The sequence below is a fragment of the Hermetia illucens genome, chromosome 1 (genome assembly GCF_905115235.1).
Source record: "Hermetia illucens chromosome 1, iHerIll2.2.curated.20191125, whole genome shotgun sequence".
In the NCBI taxonomy this organism is placed as follows: domain Eukaryota; kingdom Metazoa; phylum Arthropoda; class Insecta; order Diptera; family Stratiomyidae; genus Hermetia; species Hermetia illucens.
Window position 1 is genome coordinate 105919183 of NC_051849.1, and position 21655 is coordinate 105940837.

The 21655-nt window shown below is 41.2% G+C and overlaps 1 protein-coding gene across 1 annotated transcript in view; it reads right to left on the reverse strand.

The window, feature by feature from the left end:
• Window positions 1-19347, reverse strand: part of LOC119646271 (scavenger receptor class B member 1-like) — a 66017-nt gene extending 46670 nt beyond the window's left edge. The window contains exon 1 of the mRNA XM_038046681.1: window positions 19257-19347. The gene's annotated coding sequence lies outside the window, so the exon portion shown is untranslated. The remainder of the gene's footprint in view (window positions 1-19256) is intronic.
• Window positions 19348-21655: the final 2308 nt, after the last annotated feature.

The following is a 21655-nucleotide window of genomic DNA, read 5'->3' on the forward strand; positions in this document are numbered from 1 at the left end:
AAAGGTAATCCAGCACGATGTTCTAATTACCGTCCGATCCGGTTACTTTCCCATACCATCAAGATTTTTGAATGCATTCTTGACAACAGTATTTGCGAAATAGTCGCGAATTAAGTCGAATTTGTCAAAAACTGCGAAACTACTGACACAATACACAACACGAACATACTTTCTGGATATAGAGAAAGCGTCTAACCGTGTGCCACATAAACTCATCTTACCAGATGATGCTTTACGAACACATTTAGTTCCAGAAGAACTCGTGCGCTGGGTTCAATTGTTCTACCACGATCCGAAAAATAAAGTTCGAAGTATGGCGGGTGTATCCAAACCGCTTCGTGCCTCTGTTGGTGTTTATCAAGGAAACGCCCTCTCACCACATCTCTTTGTTCTTGTTATGTACATCGTCACACGGGACAATCAACGTCCAGTGCCATACACACTGCTTTACGCAGATGATGTTTTCCTGGCATCTGATAGCAAAAATGATCTCGAGCAACTTGTCCAAAAATTGAATGGTTGGCTTATGCAACCATGTCTCAGATTGAATTTGAACAAAACTGAATTTCTGACGACCGATCCCCATGAAACAGGCACAATCACTGTTAGCGGCAGTGATCTGCCCAGAACTGAGCGATTTAAATACCTCGGATCAGCGCTATCAGCCAATGGAGAACTGCGTTATGGAATTGCTTCACGCATTAACGCAACCTGGATGAAGTGGCGTTCCACACCTGGTATTCTTTGTGATTGACGTATCAACGAATGTCTCAAATCGAAAATTTACCGCAATGTTGTCCCTCCTGTCACTTTCTATGGTTCTGAGTGTTGGCCAACTATAAAAGACAATGAACGGCGTCTTGCGGTAATGGAGATGAAGATGTTACGTTGGACTAGTGGCGTGACACGTTTTGATCACATCCGAAATGAGGATATCCGCGATCGTTATGGGGATCGTGGAAAAGTTGCGAGAGTGGCGTCTTTGATGGTATGGTCACGCAATTCGTGCCAACGAGAATTCACTTGCCAAGATTAGTCTGAACATCGAAGTCGATGGTAAACGACCAAAAGGCAGGCCTAAACAACGGTGGCTTGATACGCTGGATGGGGATTTAAAAGCCTCGAGATTGCACCGAAATTAGGCATTCGATAGAGCCAAATGACGAAACCGATCACGACGAGCCGACCCCGCTTGTGAACGGGACAAAGGCTGAAGAAAAAGAAGAAGTAGTGTATATACGGTGAATATACCCGATATTAAATTCGATGTGATACTAAAATTTTATCTGTTAGGGAATAGTGATTTGACTCGGAAGGGGCAAAGCCTACCTACTAAAACTCTGTTAATAATAGTAGGAAACTCTACATGAAGTTTGGTGCAACCAATATCGAAAGTAATACTAGCTTCCAAAAATACTAATCGAGGCTTTTCGTTTGATACCCCACATGGCTATATTCGGTGAAAACTGTACCTTTCTTTTAGGTGCATTGACCTTTTCCCCCGGTAAATTTAACGTGGAACCATGCAATCCACTGCGTAAATTTCGTGTTAATAACCGTTTCTGAGAAAAGTGCACATGACAGACAGACGGGCAGGCAGCCAGGAGTGCCTGTGCGTGCATGTACTTTCTTCTGTGACTGTGCATGGTCTAGCTATGGGAAGGCATAAAGAGAAGAAACGTACGGTGCAGGAGCTCAGAACCCCTGCATCGGTGGCTTTTGCGAGTGAGCAAGTGGGCTCACGGTCTTAGTTATCCCTGTACCGCAGGGTCTCGGTGATGGACAACTTGGTCACCGTGATATCTAATGCTACAAGTGTTTGAAATTTGAAGAAGAAGGGGTTCGAACGAAATGTCAAAACTGACCACGACCTCAAAGATCTGGGCAGAAACGTCAGAAAGATTCGAAAGAGCCACGCTTCGGGCTCCTCATATCTGAGCCGGAAAAATGTAATAGGGGCCCAAATGTCTATTACGCGAAGGAAATGTGGGACGAGATATTCTGCATATTGCCGGAAGTGATAAATGCCCGGAATTAAGGAAGGCACTGACTCCAATGAAAAATAAGGTTTATTCAAATAAATCTCAATCATTACAGAATCCCATTGGATTGACTATAGCAGACCATTTTTGAATCTGTGATGTGAATTGTCATGATCAGCGAGAAGATTACAGATTCGAGTGCAGTTTACAGGTCACACAATCCATTGTGAGTTAAACTGCCTACGTCTTTGTTTGGGTAAAAATACACGGGATATATGTGTATAGCTGCCACGCCCCATCAGGTCTGACACTGTCTGAATTCGAGGAAATGCTTGATGCAAGGGAACGTAGTCCAAGCATGATTGCAGGCGACTTCAATGCTTGGGCCCTTGAGTGGTGCAGCAGTGAAGCAACTGCAAGGGATAGCATTCTATTAGGTGCATTTGCGCAGTAGGATGTAATTCGGCTCAACGAAGATAATTTAAAAACCTTTCGCAAAGTGGTTCTGACTAAATCGTTGACTTAACCTTTGTCCGCTCAGCACTTTTGCATGGTATGTCCTGGTGGGTCCGCGAGGGCTACACCGCAACAACAACCAAGCAATCTTCTCTTTGCTTTGGGTAGAGCCACAGCCACAGCCATTATACGTGAAATCGAGGAAGATGTCAGGCTGGTCTGCAAAAGCTTTCGATGTCTACGTGGCACGGTGTATCGTTGACTAGGAAGTGCTCCTTCCCAAGTTGAAGATATAACTACTGGTAGTATATTGAATTGACGAACCTCCGATCAGCCTGCCACCAAGCCAGGAAAGCGACTCAGAAAGCGCACCCTAAGCTGGCCATCTAACGGAGCTAGAGGGAATGCTTTGAGGAGCTCTCTTCAGAAGCGGGCACTGAAAGCTTCCGGCGAACTTTAAATGGATCGCCAATTCCACTAGCCACCTGAGACATACTGCTAGATATCTCCGGGAGAATAGGAGATAACAAAGCTTCAACCCCGGATGTTATGACAGATATAACCCTTAAGATTGCAGTAAATTCCAGACACAACATGTTCGCTGCGTTGTTCGAAGCTTGCATGTCCGAGAGTGCATTTCCTGTGGCATGAAAGCGGCAGAAGTTAGTACTGCCTTCTAGGACTGGTAAAGCTCCAGGTGAGCTAATCTGCTCCAGACCTATATATCTCTGGACCCTGTTAGCAAAATTCTAGATTGAGTAATCTACAGTAGACTACTTCCGATTGTTGAGAGCCAAGGAAGCCTCTCAGTTTGAAAGTATAGTTTCCGCAAAGCCAGATCAACCATTGATGCCACCAAAGTGGTTACTGGCTTGACCAGAGATGCAATTCATAGAAAGCGTAATACCAGCATTTATTGAGTGATAGTAACCCAGCACGTAAAAATGCATTCAATTCGGCCAGTTGGAACATAATACGGGAATCTCAGACGAAGTTGGTATTCTGCCTATATCACAGCTGAACTCGATGTTGCTGTATACTCCAGTGCCAGGAAAGGCATTGGCGATCTCTATTAACACTAACAAACTAGGTGCAGTCTACAAGAGGACAGCGCTTAGGTTGTAGTCAGAACTATCTCAGATGATGCCGCCTTGGTCATCTCGAGAATGATTCCGATTGATATCCTGGCAGATGAGATGACAAACATATATAACGGCAGGTTCATTTCTCCTTTATCGCTCACGCAGAACTCCGTCAGGAAGAAATCTGTAAATAGATGGCAAGAGCGTCAGGAATGATCGGCAAGGGTCAGTGTACAGGCAGGTTCCCATGTCATCAAATAGTGGTTGGAGATGTGTCACGCTAAGATCAACTTTAATTTTACCTTGTTTCTCCCGATTTAAACTGGACACCACAAACGATTGTCCAAACTGCGATGGAGTCACAGGGGACCCAGGGCATGTATTTAGGATCGTTGGAGAAAAGGGAGACCTGGAGGCAACTCTAAAGAAGTTGGCAGTATCACAAAACTTGGTGCGGAGGAAGTTTGCATATTAGAAGGATCGGAATTCGTCAACTCCATGGTCGAATCCGTTCAGAGCAAACTGTGAAAAGCAGAGCGCGGTTACTTACGCAGCGAATAGAAGATAGGAGAGCTTGAATGAGCTAATTCCGCCCAGTGATGTGGTATCTTGTGGTGGTTCCACTGAGCGAGGGGGGAGGGGGTTCTATCGTATCCGGGACAGTGTGCTTCTTCAAAACAAGAAAAAAAGAGAGGGACAGACAGCAAACCGCCATGTTATTTACATAGTATGCTGGCCCCAAATCCAGATAAAAGAGGAGGGTTTGAGGGAACGTATTTTTCGTACTACCTCAGTCAAACAAAAATAAAATGCTGAGATCAGGGAAATAAAGTATAGTTGGAATTATTCGCCGAAGCTAAATCCTGATCTGGTTTCCCTTGGGGACAGATCTGGGACAACAAATGGATTCAATGTCTTTAAAAACAAAATAAAAATAATCGTGTTGAGATATTCAAAGCCTCGGACAAATGCTAAGGTGCTAACCTCCGTCGACGCGGCATGACGGGCCCCGGTCCTACCGAACAGTGGGCAAGAGTTTTTGACGCATGGACGGTGTCAGGATGTAAGTAAATAAGTCTGAACATAACAAATACGTGTCATCATGCTAAATATTGGCGCACTCGCTGGAAAGAAAGAGGAATTCTCAAGAGCTCTTTGAAAAGGCGGTTTGATATTTGCGCTCTACAAGAATCCTAATAGTATGGTGCCAAAGCTGCGACATAGAACGCGAACGCGGTGAAAATGCCTTCAATCTTGTCTATTTTGGTAGTCTGCACATTCAATACCGCGTTGATATTGCCATCTCAGGCGGTTTCCGTGATGCAATTAAAGAAGTCGATCAGCTGAACACTTCTTCACTGGATATGCACCACAGACAAACCGACTTGATGCCGCGGAAGACATGTTCTGGCAACTTCTCGATACGAAGACCTATTACGTGCCTGTTGATGACCATATCGTCATTGCAAAGATGGCAACAGGCGCAAGCGGCGAAAGGTTTTGGAGCATGCAATGAAGGTGGCAAACGTTTAGTCGATTTTGCGGACACTCATGATCTTGCACTTGTGAATACGTGGTCCATTAAAGGACATGAACAGTAAAAAGCAAGTCGACTATATTCTCATAAAACGCCAACATTTTACCACCGTCACTGATTGCCAAGCTGTTCCTTATGAGACCATCGCACCTCATCACCGGCCTTTCATTGCTATGTTGCAAACCAACCCATCGATAAAACAGCGTGAAGAACGCCATGGCCCGCCACGCATTAAATGGCGATTTCGTGAGAAAAAGAGGGAATGGTCTCACTTATGCGATCATTTTTTCACCATTGCGAGTGTAGAAGAATGGTGGAACTAAGTTAAAAACATGATCCGGCGAGCAGCTTATGCAATCCTCGAAAGTGATTCATCAAACCTGATGCTTGGCTTTAGAATCAGGAATTCCTAATAAAGTTCCGCGCAAAGAAACGCTTCTCTCTCACAACCATAAGTTTTTCGCCGATAAAACGCTGGTAGATTTACAAGAATGCCAACTGGGAAGCAAAGGATGTTATCGGTGTTATCCGAGCGGAGCATTACAAAGTCCTTTACTATAAATTGGACAATCGGGACGGCGAGCGAGATCTATATTGACTTGTCAAAAGCCGGAACGAACGCGCTACTGTTACATTATAGACAAGAACGGTATTCTGGTATGTTCTGCGGTGACACCTAGTACCAGAAGAACTCATTTGCTAGGTTAAATTGCTCTGCCGCGACCCGAAAAGTAAAGTTCATCAAGACCGCTTCGTATCGCCGTCGGTGTTTATCGCTTTCTCACCAGTCCTCCTCCTCTGTCCTGTGTTACGGACATTGACACACAGGGCATCCAACATCCAGCGTCCTATACACTACTTTATGCAGATGATGTTTTTCTAGCGTCTCTAGCCAAAATGATGTCGAGTAACTTGTCGAAAAGTAGAACGATTAGATTTTTTGACGCCCGATCCTAATGAAATAGTCACTATCACTGTCAGTGGCTGTGATCTTCAATCGTCGCCTTAAATTAGTATTTGATTCAGTGCAAATATGGGAAATAGCTACTGATAGCGTTGTACTCATGAAGGGGGTAAGCCCCTCCCGAAATATCTATTTACATTTAAAACTAAAAATTGTAGTTTGGAGGAAGCTACCCCTTGTCTATCAATTTTATGCCAGTGAATTTGAGTTGTACGCTACTGTATAAATTATCCCAGATGTTGGGCTATGCCAATGATATAAACATCCTCGCAAAATAGAATGGGAGGGCGTAGAAAACTCCGGTCAAGCTTGATGAAGCAGCAAAAGAAGTTGGCCGAGAAATAAACGAAAAGGGAACCAGAATCCTTACACAAATCAGAAGAAAGAAGCCAGAAGTTGGCGGGAAACTTTCAAGAAACAATAAAATATTATTACATATTAACTTTTTTTGAACAGACATCGCAACGCAGGGTATTTCGGGCTTCAATTTCATATGCTTGGAGTGGCCTAACTTTTTTAGATTTTTGCGCTACATATTTTCCGGGAATGGATCCTTGAAGCAATTCATCCCTTTCGGACCCGCCACAAACTAATACCTGGTTCGGAAAGCATGGAAAGACCAAAAGCAGGTGGCGTATCATCCACCTGGCTATACTCGGTGAAAAGAAATTTTGTACCCCTCCTTTAAGTGTCTTAGAAACGCCCTTAAGTTCAACGTTCAGCAATAATTCAACGCATGCGTAAGGGCTCACAATTCTCTCCTTTCTAGCAGATTTCATGTCAATAGGTTTAATTGTTTCTGAGTCTGTGCGACAGATAGACAGCCAGACAGTAAATCGATTTAAATAAAACCTTAAAAGCAGGTTGTGTTTATTTTATTTTTTGTACTTTTTTGTTTACTGCTTCGACAGAATATAGCCTCAAGAATCATCCATGGAAATTTGAAGTCAAACTCGCTGTAGTTTTCTTTTGAAGGCAAGTCAGGAAATTTCATACAAGTCTGCAATAACAAAATCGTACAGCTATACTCAGTGGAAAAATGCACAATCCTCTTTTGAATATATGGGCGTGGAGCTATGTTACTCACTGCATGCAATGGGATTCACAGGTCCGTACCAAATTTCGTATCAATAGGAATAACAGCTTCTGTGATAGACGAACCAGCATTCAGGCAGACGGATAGACGGACAGTAAACCGACTTTAATAAGGTTTTTTTTACACGAAACCTTAAACACGAAAATGCTATATTTCCTGTGGCACAGTAGTAAGTAGTCATTGCTGTTATTCTCCGAAAAGAAAGGTAATTATGCTCTTGGGGACTTAGCCGAGTACACCGAAGAATACAAGGAGTTGCATTAGTTCATTGTCTAGGCGCACTTCTGTATAACGTCTTCTGACTGAAATAATTGACGCTGAGCCCACAAAAAACAGTTGTTTAAAGTTAACAAAGTCGTCTTCGGGAACTTTAAAGGCGTTTATCTCGGAACCACGTTTTTCAAAATTGTTCCTCATTTCCCTCAGGAATATTAGAACGTTGACATTAACTCTTTTTTTTCATATTTTAGGTAAGAGAATGAGGACTTTTTTAAAATTTAATTTTTTTTTTTAATGATGCCGAAATTCTATTTGGCAGCCGATCCCGTTAGTTCTAGTTCGGCCATAACTGCACATGATCTAAACACAACTATATTTGCACTTTCGTCTTCAGGATAAGGGGTTGGTCAAAAAGGTAGGAGAAGTTGGGAAAATTTTAAAAAATAGCAATTTGTGGAATGTATGCAACAACAACGAAATATATTTTTAAGGTTTTGTGTGAAACAAAAAGTTATTAAAATCGATTTACTGTCTGCCTGTCTGTCACATGCAGTTTCCTCCCACGCATACATGAATAGCATAAATTAACATGGAGCTTAAAACGAGCCCCTCATACATGCAGAGGTAGAATTGTAATGACAAAATCGAAATTGACCAGAACCGGGGAGCTACCCCAAAACTTAAAAGAAACAAAAGAAAGTTAGTGAAATTGACCAAGAAGGTCCATCCATCTTAGACCGATCTTTGAATGCTCCATCATATTTTACTCTACCCAAGCCAAGAAGGAACTCCCCGCCAAATCCAACTGATCAACTTTCCCAACTTCATCAGCTGGTCGGTATCCCTCTAATTCTTGATTCTGTTGACCCCGCGATTGAATTTCAAATTCCAAATCAGCGCAGCAGAAGGAAAAATTACATAAAATTTTTGCATGGTTCGATACATTTTTGCTATATAGAAATGAAAATTTGTTAAAAGGGAAATGGATTTAAATGAAATTAATCATTTTAAACATTAAATTTTGAATATAAATGTCTGGTTGGGAATTAGGAAATTGAAAGGAGTATATTGGAAAATCTAAGGCGTGTTAAAACGAGTGAAAATAGGAAATATTCATCATCATCAACAGCGCAAAAACCGGTATCCGGTCTAGGCCTGCCTTCATAAGGAACTTCAGACACCCCGGTGTTGCGCCGAGGTCCACCAATTCGATATCTCTAAAAGCTGTCAGGCGCCCTGATCTATGCCATCCTTCCATCTCAGGCAGGGTCTGCCTTGTTTTTTTTTCTACCATACATATTGTTCTTATAGACTTGTCGGGCTAGATCATTCTCATCCACGCAGACTAAATGACCCGCCCACCGCAACCTGTTGAACCGGGTTTTATCCACAACCGGACGGTTGTCGTATAGCTCAAAGATTTGTTGTTGTTATGTAGGCTACGGAATCATCCATCCTCATGAAGGGTATCAAAAATTCTTCGGAGGGTTTTTCTCTCGAAGTGGCCAAGAGTTCGCAATTTTCTTTGATAAGAACCCAGGTTTCCGAGGAACACATAAGGACTGGCAAGATCATAATAAAAGCTTTGACCCTATAGTGAGACGTTTCTAGCGAAACAGTTTTTGTAAACTGAAATAGGGTCTATTGGCAGCCAACAACCGTGCGCGGATTTCATCGTCATAGCTGTTATCGGTTGTGATTTTCTACCCTAGATAAAATAAATTTTCAACGGTCTCCAAGTTGTAATCTCCTGTCTTTACTGTTTCCGTTTGACCAGTGCGATTCAATGTGGTTCGTTCTTTGCTTTTTGTCGCTGACGATGCCACCATGTACTTTTTCCTGGCTTTGTTGATGTGCAGCCCAAGATCATGAGCCGCCTGCTCGATCTGGATGAAGTAGTTGGGTGGACTTCAAAAGGATGCTGCCTCTCACATTTACATGTGCATCGTAAATCACTTTCTCCAGGGCCAGGTTGAAGAGGACGCATGATAAGGAATCCCCTTGTCTTAGACCGCTGTTGAGGTCGAATGGTCTCCAGAGTGATCCTGCTGCTTTGATCTGGCCTCACACATTGATCAGAGTCAGCCTAGTCAGCCTTATCAATTTCGTCTGGATACCGAATTCTCTCATGGTCGTGTACAGTTTTACCATGGCTATGCTGTCGTAGGCGGCTTTAAAGACGATGAAAAGATGCAACTGATGTCCACATTCCAACAGTTTTTCCATCGCTTGCCGCAGAGAGAAAATCTGATGTGATGCTGATTTGCCTGGAGTGAAGTCTCTTTTGTATGGACCAATGATGTTCTGGGCGTATGGGGCTATCCAGGTTAGCAAGATGGCGGAGAATATCTTATAGATAGTACTCAGTAAAGTGACACCTTTATAATTCTTGCACTGCGTGATATCTCCCTTTTTATGTATGAGACAGATAATGCCAGTCGTCAGGCACTGATTTGCAGTCCCACACCTTGAGCATTAGTTCATCAATTCTTGATGTAGTTGGTCGCCTCCATATTTAACCAATTTGGCTGTAATTCTATCGGCTCCCGCGACTTATGGTTTTTAAGCCTATGCATTGCACAAATTGTTTTTTATATGCTTGGTGGTGGCAGCACTTGTCCGTCGTTTTCAGTTGATCGGACATCCAACTCACCGATATTTTGGCTGTTGAGAAGTTCACCAAAATTCTCAACCCATCGCTCCAATATGCCCATTCTGTCGGAAATCAGACTTCCTCGTTGTCTCGGAAGGATGAGCATCGCGGGGTATAATGCTTCATCCTCCTGACTTGTTGGTAAAACTTGCGCGCGTGGAGTGGCTACTCCCTATACTTTTTGAGGTCACAGACTTGTTGGTTCTCCCCTACTTCCTTTTCCGTCTGTGAAGTCGCTTCTCCGCTCGACGGAGTTTTTGGTAGATCTCTGCGCGTGCCCGCGTTCTTTGAGAATGCAATATTACTCGGTATGCAGCATTCCACCGTTCTCAGAAACTCGGTGTGCAGCATTCTTTCGTTCCATTGTTAACTCATATTCATCGTCAAACCAGCCGTTCCGACTTTTCTTCTGACTTGGGCCGAATATACATCAATGGTAACGCTCTTCAGGTGGTTGTGAAGATCGTTTGTTGATGCTTCATCTCCAGGAGACCTGTTAGGTGTGGTTATAGCAGCATCTATTTCCCCCTTATAGGTCTTACGGAAGGCTGTGTTGTGGATGGCCACAGTATTCACTCTCACCTGATTGTCACATGGGATTCTGGGTGGTGTTGTAATTCGAGCCCGGAGCACTATGCCAAGGAGATTGTAATCCGAGTCCATATTGGTCCGTTATATGTTCTGACATTAAATTAATAAGACTGACTAGGATGAACCTGACCAATGTGCGAGGCCAGATAAAAGCAGCAGGATCAACTTCAAGACCATTCGACATCGTTTATGATTTTAATATCATACTTGGGAGAGGCTTCGAGGAGCTCAACTGCCTCGTAGAAGGTAACCTTCTCCGACTCTCCAGTCTCCTCTGTAGTGGCGTGAACGTTTATGAGGCTTATATTTCTAAATTCGGCTTGCAATTGCATAACCTTTCAAAGCCGATAACAGCAGGTTTTATTTTTTAGCTGACTAAGGAACCTACTCCGAGCACATGGTTTACGAGATTGCCAGTTTAATACATGGTGTAGTGGCTCTTCTCCAGGAAACCGGTCCTCGTCCAACGTATTTCCTGCAACGCTCCCAGCTCCCCATGGAGTCGGAGATATAACATATTATCAATTGCACTCCCTTGTAAGATTGTCCCTAAGGAAGGAGAATGAGATACTGTGCGATATAGACAGTGTGTACGTTTTGTATGATTTTTTTCTACCTAATATACCCGTGTGGGATATCGAATGAAAAGGTTCAAATAGTATTTTCACGAACAGGTTTTAGTTTAGTTGTAAATCGCAAAATGAGTGAGTGAGGGGTAAAAATGCAGGAAATTAAAAACATTTTCGGAACTACACAACCCGAAAATCTGAAAAAAAAATCAGGGTGATGTATTTATATTGATATCTAGGCTTCAAAATATGTCCCAATTCGATATCTGCCCAAATAAACTTAACAATATCATATTACCAACTTGTTGAAATTGATCGCTTTAGCAGTCCAAATTTATCAATTTCGTGCGAAATTCGATGCTGTCATCATAATTAACGAAAATAATGGGCATAGAAGTGAAATTGTAAAGTTCAATATATGAAGAAGCCACTTTTCCTCAGCCTTTTTTAAGGTTTTGTTTCTAAAATAATAATAATAATAATCGTTAATGTAACGGTACATTACAGGATTATAGTACCTGCTATAGGCAATCTGGCCAGCATTGCACTCATCCGAGATTATTAACCTGATTGACCTCAGGTACTCATTCGCAGCTGAGTCGACTGGTATCCGACGTCAAATTACGATACAAATCCAACTATCACCAACCTACTATCCTACAATCGCGGCCTTCCGTATGACAGCCTTGTGTTCGAACTACTCAGCTATCTAAAACAATAGTTGATTCAAAGTTCAAAGTTTTCAAAGTGTCTGTCGGTTTGTCTGCCCGTCTGTCTGTCACGCGTTACTCTCGCGGAAACAGCTATACCGAATGAGAAGAAATTTGGTGAGAGGGCGGCATGCATACAAAAAAAATTCGCCGAATTTAGCCATGTTGGGTATCAGATGAAACGTCTCGATTATTACTTTCCGAACGCAGTCTTAATCTTAACTTTTGCTGGAAAGACGGAGAGTGCAGAGGCAGGAAAGTGATCATTCTCAGACACTCCCCAATCGAAAAATCCGAAAATAATCCTTAAGTTGCCTCTATACAGTGTCCACGCAGACTATTCTCCATATCGATATCTTCTCAAATTTAATTAATAGTAGTATATTGCTATGGTTTTTGGCGTTGATAATTTCATTTGTCCTCAGTGTTTGAATGAAATGAAAAGATTGTTAAGATTCTGTGTAAAACAAAACATTATTAGAATGTGCTAATCCCTTTATATATAGTAAGTTGTGTCACTTTCTACAGAGTTTAATGGAGTGCTCCCCTCTGCAATGGTTGGTACTTTCCATAATTGGTTACTTCTGACATTTGTTGAAATACCGGGGAGGGAGGGCTCAAAACGTGAGCCCCGAAACGTGTCTGCTTTTTAACCAATCCAACCGAAAAATTTGAATAAGTTCATAATGGTACACCTGTGCAAAATCTAGGCCTCAAAGTGTATCCCATTGTATGCAGTGAGTAACATAGCATACATGCAAAATAGTGGCGTAAAATTTTTTTTACTAAGTATATTCGTGTGGGGTGTCAACTGAAAGGTCTAGATTAGTGCATTCCAAAACCGATATTAGTTTACACAATGGTTGCAGGGGTCGGAAAAGGATCAGCTCCTTCAAGGACCCGTTCTCAGGAACTACCCACCCAAATATCGGAAACAAAAATGGTAGCTGGACCTCAAAATACTCTCCACACCTACATCTGTTCAAATAAAGTTAATATTAGTATCTATATTACCATAATTGTTTTAAGTATATCCTAGAATCATCAGCAGTAATTACGGCTATGCTATAAAGCATAATAATAATAGGTAGCGCAATAGTTTAGGAAGTAGAGCCTTAGCCTCCCAATCTCGCTGCCCTGGTTTCAAGTACAAGTCGTCATGGGTGTCATCGTCTCATTTTTGCTACGCATCTATGAGCTTATCACTTGCCCAGCGTTAACTGTGATGATAGTGAAACTGAAGCACAATCTGACCGTGTGGATGTCCTATACTCCACCGAGGAGTGAACAGGAAACACTATAATGATCAAAGTTTTTTGTGCAAATATATTGCATTCTAAGACCTTGAAAGTCGGTGTCATACTAAAGTTAATGGTCTCACAAACTGAATGCATAAACATTACGAGCTATGTAGAAACAGGACAAGTGCGCTTTCAAATTTGTTTATGTAAACAACACATAAAAACTTCCATCCTGGAGCGCACAGCGTCCGGTTTCGCGACTTTTTTCTTATCGGGAATAACCCTAGTCTATTTAATTGAAAATATCGATATTTCAGGAGCTAGTTGCCCCCTTTTTCAGTGCTTATAATCTGATTATAACACAATTTGATGGATTATAAGAATTTGCAGTAATATAGACTATAGGAGTAGAGTAGAGAAATAATGTCTGGCAATATATTATTATTAAGTTTATTTGAGCAGATATATAATGGGATGCCTAGATTTCATTGAAGTTCTTTAGAGTTTTGTGGCTGGTAGATTAGGTTAGGTTAGTCCTGTCTCACTTGAAGTTTGTACATTTCATTCGTTCCGTTTGAAAGGGCACTAATTGAAACCATTCATTTAATACCCCATGCAGGTACATTCAGAGAAAAACATTTCCACGTTACACCTTTGCATATATGGGGAGACCCCCTTTGAACACCACACAAATTTATATCACTCACTGCTTGCGTATGATTTCACATTTTCCATATATCCACCAATTCTCCATTTAATTGGTGCAGCCTGTTAAGCTGATTTAAATAAGGTTTCCTTTTACAAAAAATCTTTAAAGATCAAGGAAAACAATTCCAGAAGAAAAGGTGTGAATTTTAATGATTCCGGGAATAAGTAAATAACGACCTAAATCTCTGAGGAGATTATATATTTGTTAGCTGTCTAATGTTGTTATGCCAAAAGTGGTATGAATGCGTACCTGTAACCGTTAAAGGGTTAAAATGTTCATTCCCCTTAACAAAACATGACCAAAATAGCTAAAGTTTTGACCTCCGCAACAAGTTTTTACTGCGTATTGAATGACATTGACAATCGCCTCAATCTGAGCAAAGGTTTCAAATAAAATATTAATAAAGATTAAGAGCACCGGATTTACATTTTCTTGTGAATCAAATGTAACAGATTCTTTTATTGCCAGTTTAAAATAAACATTGATAATGCGAGTTTAAATTTTTAACAAGGAAGGAAAGAGACAGACCAACATGTTTCCACTGCGAATGTTTTTCGGTTATCGACCTAAACTCTACTCTTAAAGTCCTATCTTCTGGCGGCCACGAAAATTCTTTCTTCTTCGTTAGTTAGCTTCTACCGGTATGGGGAGCGTCTAACGAACAGAAAGTATAAGCTTGTAAATTTGATGGAAAATGTAACGTTAGGTTCCCATAATTTTCACTATTTGAAATCACTGCCTTTTTTCTGGTAGTTTCTAAAAAATAACGCCCAATGGTTAGTTGACAGTAGGCGCCAAATAGTAATTTGCGGGGTATATGTAGGTAATCCAATTGAAAATTACGTGCTCAGAAATCTCACCAGCAACATTTTTGCTTTCTTTGCTTCCGAGGATCTTGCAGTTGTTAAGGGAAAAATCTTGTGGTGGATCGAACGATATGGTATAGATTCCATTAGAAGAAGGTCATAAAAAAAACCTGCATAACTTTTTTTCTAGCTCGTAATGTAAATGTGTAAATGTTCACTTTATATGACAGTAAGTTTGCACAGAAGTTACAACTTTGATCTATTATAAGTGTTAGTAATGTAATTTACACCAACCCCCTTCCAAGACCATGTGTTATGTTATAACCTACGCTACTGCAAAACTTCAGGATTCTAGGGTGTACTTATGGAGGGTATGCAACCAATTACAATTATTAGCTTTATTTGAGCAGATGTTGGTGTGACGGATATCGCGGCTTCATGATGTTTTTCAGATTTTTCGGTTTTATATCTTCCGAAAATGGGACCGTGAAGGAAACGATCACTTTCCAGGCACACTTCTCCTTTTACGGTTAATATCAGAACTTATACCGGGTTAAGATCGAGACAGTTCATTTGACACCCTTATATTGGTGAAAAAAATAAACCCCCCGCCCCCTTTTGCAGGTATGGTCCTTGTACCCTAAACTCAATTTAGATTGATGTTACTCACCGCTTGCGCGGAGGTTTACAGTTTCCACCTTTCCACCAAATTTCGATTTCAATAGGTACTGCCATGTCTGAGAAAACCCAAGAGCACCTGTTTCAAAGACGCAGAAAGATGCATCACAGACTAGACATTCATTAACTCACAGTGGGGTGATTACACCTAGTCAGAAACTGCCAAAGCAGCTATCGCTTAAACCATTTACAAGAGACTCGATGATCGTCCAATCTCCTCGGAACCAACGTTGATGATGGATGAAAATCAGAGAAGCTCCCGGAAAGCTAACAAATACGAAAGCGCACTGTGGCAAAAACAAGCAGAAGAACAGTGTCCGAATACGGACAAATCATCGTTCGCCCTACTCGGGAGAAAATAATGGAATTGCTGGAATAGGACAAACGGTTTCGTCCAGGGCAGAGCCAACTCGTCGGACGTTGCCTCACCTCTACCCTGGGAGCAACGTGACCGTGAGTGGCATTAGATGGAAAACGCTCCTTTATATATTTGGAAAAACACAGCAAGGGTGCGAATTATATCCAATAGAAACCAATAGTTTGAACCTGAACTCGCTAAAACTAAATTAATTGTTTAGGATAAGTGTCCTGGACGAAACGTTTTGTCCAGTAAATTTTTTAATGTTTGGGTGCCATGCCCCAAACGAGGGATTCGCGGACCAAAGAGACGTCGGAGTAAATTGCTCTCCATTTGGTCCGGTCCAACAACAAGTGGTTGTGGACTTAGGATCCCTCACTTATCCTAAACAAATAATTTAGCTTTAGCCAGCTCAGGCTCAAACTATTGGTTTCTATTGGATATAATTCTTGGCGTGTTTTTCCAAATATATAAAGGAGCGTTTTCCACCTGATGCCACTCACGGTCACGCTGCTGTCTGGGTAGAGGTGAGGCAGCGTCTGACGAGTTGCCTCTGCCCTGGGCAAAACCGTTTGTCCTATAAATTTTTCATCCCACAAAATCCGAAGGGCGGTAGGTTTGAAAAGAGGAATAGAGAGAAAGTGAACGATTCTTTGATCAAAATAACTAAAATTATTGAAACAGCGGTGCGGCTAAAATGAACTCAAGAAAGGTACAGCCCAAAAAATGGAATCGAGGAAGCATGGACCAGGGTTCGCGGGAAAAAAAACAACAAGCAAAATAAGATTGCTGTCCGAATCTTAAAAAGATGACATAATATACGCCGATGTTCGCGGGAAGGTCAAAACATTTCCAGAACTTGGAGAAAGCGTCAACGAAATCACACATCCCCAAAAGCGGAGATTTGATAATGGAGCTGAAGAAGTCTCTGAGCGAGGTGGCTGAAAATTTCCTCGGCAAGGTGGAGAAGCTTTCAGGGGGAGAGACGTCTGAAAAGTAGAAGATTGTGATACAATATAGAAACATTGATGAATTCACGACTGTGGAGGATATCCGCGAGGCTCTGGAAAAAGAGTCCGCACCACTCGGTTTCAAAGAATTCGCAAGGCATATAGAGGCACGCAAACAGCAACTATAGTTGGTAATTGGTAAAGTGAAAATAAACTGTGTCGTTTACCAACTCAAAGAACAGGTGTGCCGAGATCTTGCTTTTGATACCTTGAATTCGGGCACAAAGCGGAGAAATGCACCACTGACTGTAATTGGTCAAAGAAGTACAGGGAATGTGGGAAAAAATTCATATATTCAGGAAGTGCGAAGCTAACCCTGAATGAATGCTTTCCAAAATGAAAAAAGTCATCGACTGACGGCATGTCGCAGGCAGCAGCAGATGCCCAGTATATAGGAAAGCCTTAGATGCAATTAAAAAGTGAAGTCGATATAAATCAACCTCAATCATTACAAAGCAGCGCTAGACCTCTTTATGAGAAGATAGTTAAAATGGTCATAATCAGCGGGCCTTATCGCAACTATATGGGTATGGCAAGGCCTCAATAACAGCGTGCGGAAATCAAGCCATCCAAAAGGTTTTCGGAAATCAGATTCGTGGGAAAATAGTTGATATTCACATATTCAGTTGCTCTGCTCCACCAATCCCGACGATGACATAATACGCAAAAATGCTGGGAGTACTAGTCGCGGATGCCAGAAATCGAAACGCCAAAATCGCAACAGGTGATTTAGACTCGTGGACCGTGGATTGGAGTAGCCGAACTACGACTATTTTGCTCGAGGCCATATGATATATCCAAAGTTGGCGTTTGCAAACAGTGGAAAATGGACCTTTCCAGGGGCAGGCTCGGGTTCAATAGTCGATTTGACATATGTGAGGACCACATAGACGAGGAGAATGGTCTGGTTTGTCAATAAGCCCTATATTCATAGCGACCACCAGGCAATTTCACTTTTGATCGGCTGGTTCGTGGACATGTTTGAAGCGGATGCATTAATAGAGATGCTATTGGGACATTTCAATCCCCATGGTGCAGCTTCAGAAAAGGTAGCACAAATGATGAGACGCATAATGAAAGAATACCAGGGAACGAATCCCCGCAAATAGGCTACCAAGCAATTGGTGGAACGAGAAAATCGCGAGCTGCATGCTTTCGAACAAGAAGGATCTGCCAACGAGCTAGAGGAAGACTAGAGTTCGGAGAGAAACGCGAAGTGCATGCGAACCTTCAAGGTAAGTTTAAACAAGTTGTAAGCGCCAGCAAGCAAAAATGCTTTAAAGAACTTTGCGCGGAGGCGTATCCAAACTCCTGCGGAACAGCGGTGAGATGATTCGCAGAAAGGTCGGACCCACACTTTGAAGACCCGGAAAATGACATATTCTACTGTCCACAGAGGAGGAGCCTAGAGGACTCTCTGAAAATCAGCAATCGGGGGATACTGAATCGGAGGCAAATTGATGCACCGTGACCTCCGCAATCAAAAAGATCCGGGCCGAACATGAAAAAGCGGGGCGTGTAACGGAGGCGTGCATGGCGGAAGCCTTGGTCGCTTAAAGCGCAGCGCAAGGACAAAAAAAAACAAGGTAATTTTCACAATGTTTTGTTTTACATTAGAGGTCTCCAGCAGATAGAGAAACAGCAAAGCACCAGGTTTTGACGATATGCCAAACAAGCCCTTAAGGTGATTGTTAGGTTGAAGCCGAAATTCGTCGGTTGATTCGACTAGCCTGCGTAGAGGGCAGGCAGTAAAATTATTTGACTTTGGGCTAACGACCGGTCCCACGTCAATATATAGGATTGCGCTCAACTAAAAGAATTGGAATTTTTTTTTATTACATTTGCTGTAATGAAAAAACAAATGTAATTCGTAATGTTTTGTCCTGCACTACCCCACATTACTTTCATTGAAACAATTTAGAGTTGATGATTTAAATAATTGTTACGTTGATATGGTGGACCAAATGCACGCACAATCGATTTTAATGAATTGAAAACTCTACCTACTTACGGGGTTAGTGTTGGAAAATTCTAAGTAAACAACGTCAGTTTAAGATAAGACCATAGACCATTCATACGGGGTGTGTAGGTGGCATTTAATTTGAAATAACTCAAAATAACGACTCTTTGTTTTCGTTTGTTTGATAATTTTGTTGTGGGGTCATCTACATGTGAAGATAAGATTCACTCCCGCGCCTGAAGAAGTGATCATGAAATTTGATGATGCGAAACGCGGACATTGTATGGTTTTTTGTTTGCTTTCTCATTTCTTATTGAATTGGTCTAGACCAGCGTCGTCTTTCAGATTTCTTTCATATTTTTCGTATATTGGTAAACATTCGCATTTGGTTTTGTATTTAAAATGACATTAAAGGTCGGAATAATTAATGTTATGCCGGCGAAAATTGAATAAATTGATAAAGCGAATGCACTAATTCAATTAAACTGGCGTCATGCTTGCACTCGGATGAATGCAATTCGAAAAAATTCCCAAAGCAAATCTCCGTGGAGACACACCCCGAACGGAAAAGTCGCCACAGTAAAATCTGGTTGAAATAATTAATATTTTGGTTTGATTTATTCATAGATACATACATACTTATAATGCGCATATGTGGCGTACTTCCTTGTGCGATAGTGAACTCTCATGGCCAAAAATTGTTTTTGAATTGTAAACATTATCGTAAAATTCAATAATTGACAGTTCGTCAACATTTAAAAAAAAATTAAAATGAAAATGAACTTGAGCGCTGCTATCAGCAGATGAGGTTATTCATTTTAAAAATCTTTGACAATTAACTTATAGCGATTATGAACGACAGACGAAAACTAAAAGAATGGCTGATCCGACTACAAGCGAATCACAACTCTATTTATCAGATTCCGATTCTAGATGCGACTCTAATTACGATTTAATGTTGCTTTTAACCCGCGTTCTACTGGAGCACATTTAAAAAAGAAGTTTTTAGAATTAAGTAGTTTTTGCCACATCGTAAGTTATCGTTTATGATATCACCTAGAACAATACAAACATCACCAAATATCATAAAATCAGTACAGAAGTGATGATGATATTACTCCTCTGATAGACAATGTTTTGTGATGTTTATACCGATGTGATATCACATTACAAAACAGGGATATATTACACTGTTCTTCCCGGAACAAGTGGCGGTTGTAGTTGTTGAGTGCCGAGCCGAAGCTGACCATCGCTTATGATTCCGTTAGTTTATGTTCCCAAGGTCCTTTTCCCATCTTTTGATGTATCACAAAGATCCTTTTTATGTGTCCATATTTATTATCAACGACCCTTACCTCTCTCTTCACTTATCTTTGTCAAAACTGAGCTCCTCCCAACATCCCGGCCCTTAGGTGATAAAATCCATTTCGGCAGCCAATCGTTTTTCCAAAATATCAGGCTTCGTATTGAATTTCTCTCTTGATTTTGACCGCCTTAACATTTTTCAATATGTTCATTGAAATCATTACCGGTTCCGTGATCTGGTCTCCTGTGATTGTCACATCGTTAAACAAAATTGAACTCGAATTTCACCGATCTTCTTCTAGAAAAAAAAACTGAACTACCCTTCCCGCTTTCCATTGCTTAACTTTCCTTATAATAATACAACTTTTATAATATGAATAGATTTAAGGATGGCCGAAATGACCATCCGGATTGGATAGGGTCTATCGTAGAAACAAAAGCTGGAAACAAAAGAGGTCGCCAAATTGATTGTGTACATACGTCAGCGCCAAAGGTGTAGTCCACAAAAGTAGAGCACTGGTAGGTTCCTGTATTAATGATTGGCCTGAAAATTTCGTAGGCTAACACACAGATGCGCTACTTGTATTAAATCTATATGATTTTTAGTTTAACCTTTAAATGGCAAGTGTACAAATTTTAGAGCCGTCGAACTATTAGTTTGTGGGATAGAACATTTTGAGTGAAGTAACTTTTGCTGGTTGAAAACATATGGATAGTTGTGTTAATAAAGCATTGCTTCTTGGCGAAGAAAAATACTGTTGAAGCCAGGGCTTGACTTGATAAACCGTTGAGAAGTAGTTTCCTAAGTTTAATTGCGGCAAAATAAGTACCGAGGACGATGAATGCAGTGCAGCAACTATTACATAGCGTTATTGAAGCGTTTGAATTATGAAATCGAGGAAAAAAGGACTCATTTGAAGAAAACGAACGCTGTTTCATCAAGACAGTACAATATGTCAGAAATCAGTGAAAACGATGGCAAACTTACATGAATTGGGCTTCTAATTGCTTCCGCTTCCACCGTATTCTCCAGATCTGCTACTTTTTATTATTCTCAGACCTCAAAAGAATGCCCGCTGGAAAGAAATTCAACGCCGATGAAGCCTATTTTGAGCCTATTTTGAGACTAAAGACAAATCGTACTAGTATCGAAAAATTGTATGACCGCTATAATCGTTGCATCGCCCTCGAAGGCATTGAATAATGAAATCAAACTTTATTAAAAAACATTTTTTTTGTCTATGTTACCCAACGAACTTTTCAGTCCAACTGTTAGGCGGGTTTGGGAATGCAAAAGCGCCTGTTGGAGAGTTCCATTTCACATCATCTACAAAATTTCACATGTTTTATATATGGTACGCTCGGATCTGAAATGCATAACAATTAGGCAAAGCCACGGAAATAACGAACACCGAGTCGAAATTAAGTGGAAAGAAGAGCTGGGAAACGCGGGACCCGCCACCGTGATCGAAGAGGAATTGGTCACATCTCCATCCGATGTTTCTCTCGTGTCGATAGAGCGCGGCCAGTAGGGTTTCCACCCTACCTTCGCATTTACTGGCCATAGAATATGGAGATGGTCCTTTAAATATATTGATTCCTACGGCCAATCCGAAGGAGTTGGGAAGATGGGACCTAAAATAATAAGCATTATTTCATCCTCCCATTTATCATACCAAAATCCAAAAATAATTTCAAATTAAAAAGAATATTTAATATAATACAGAAA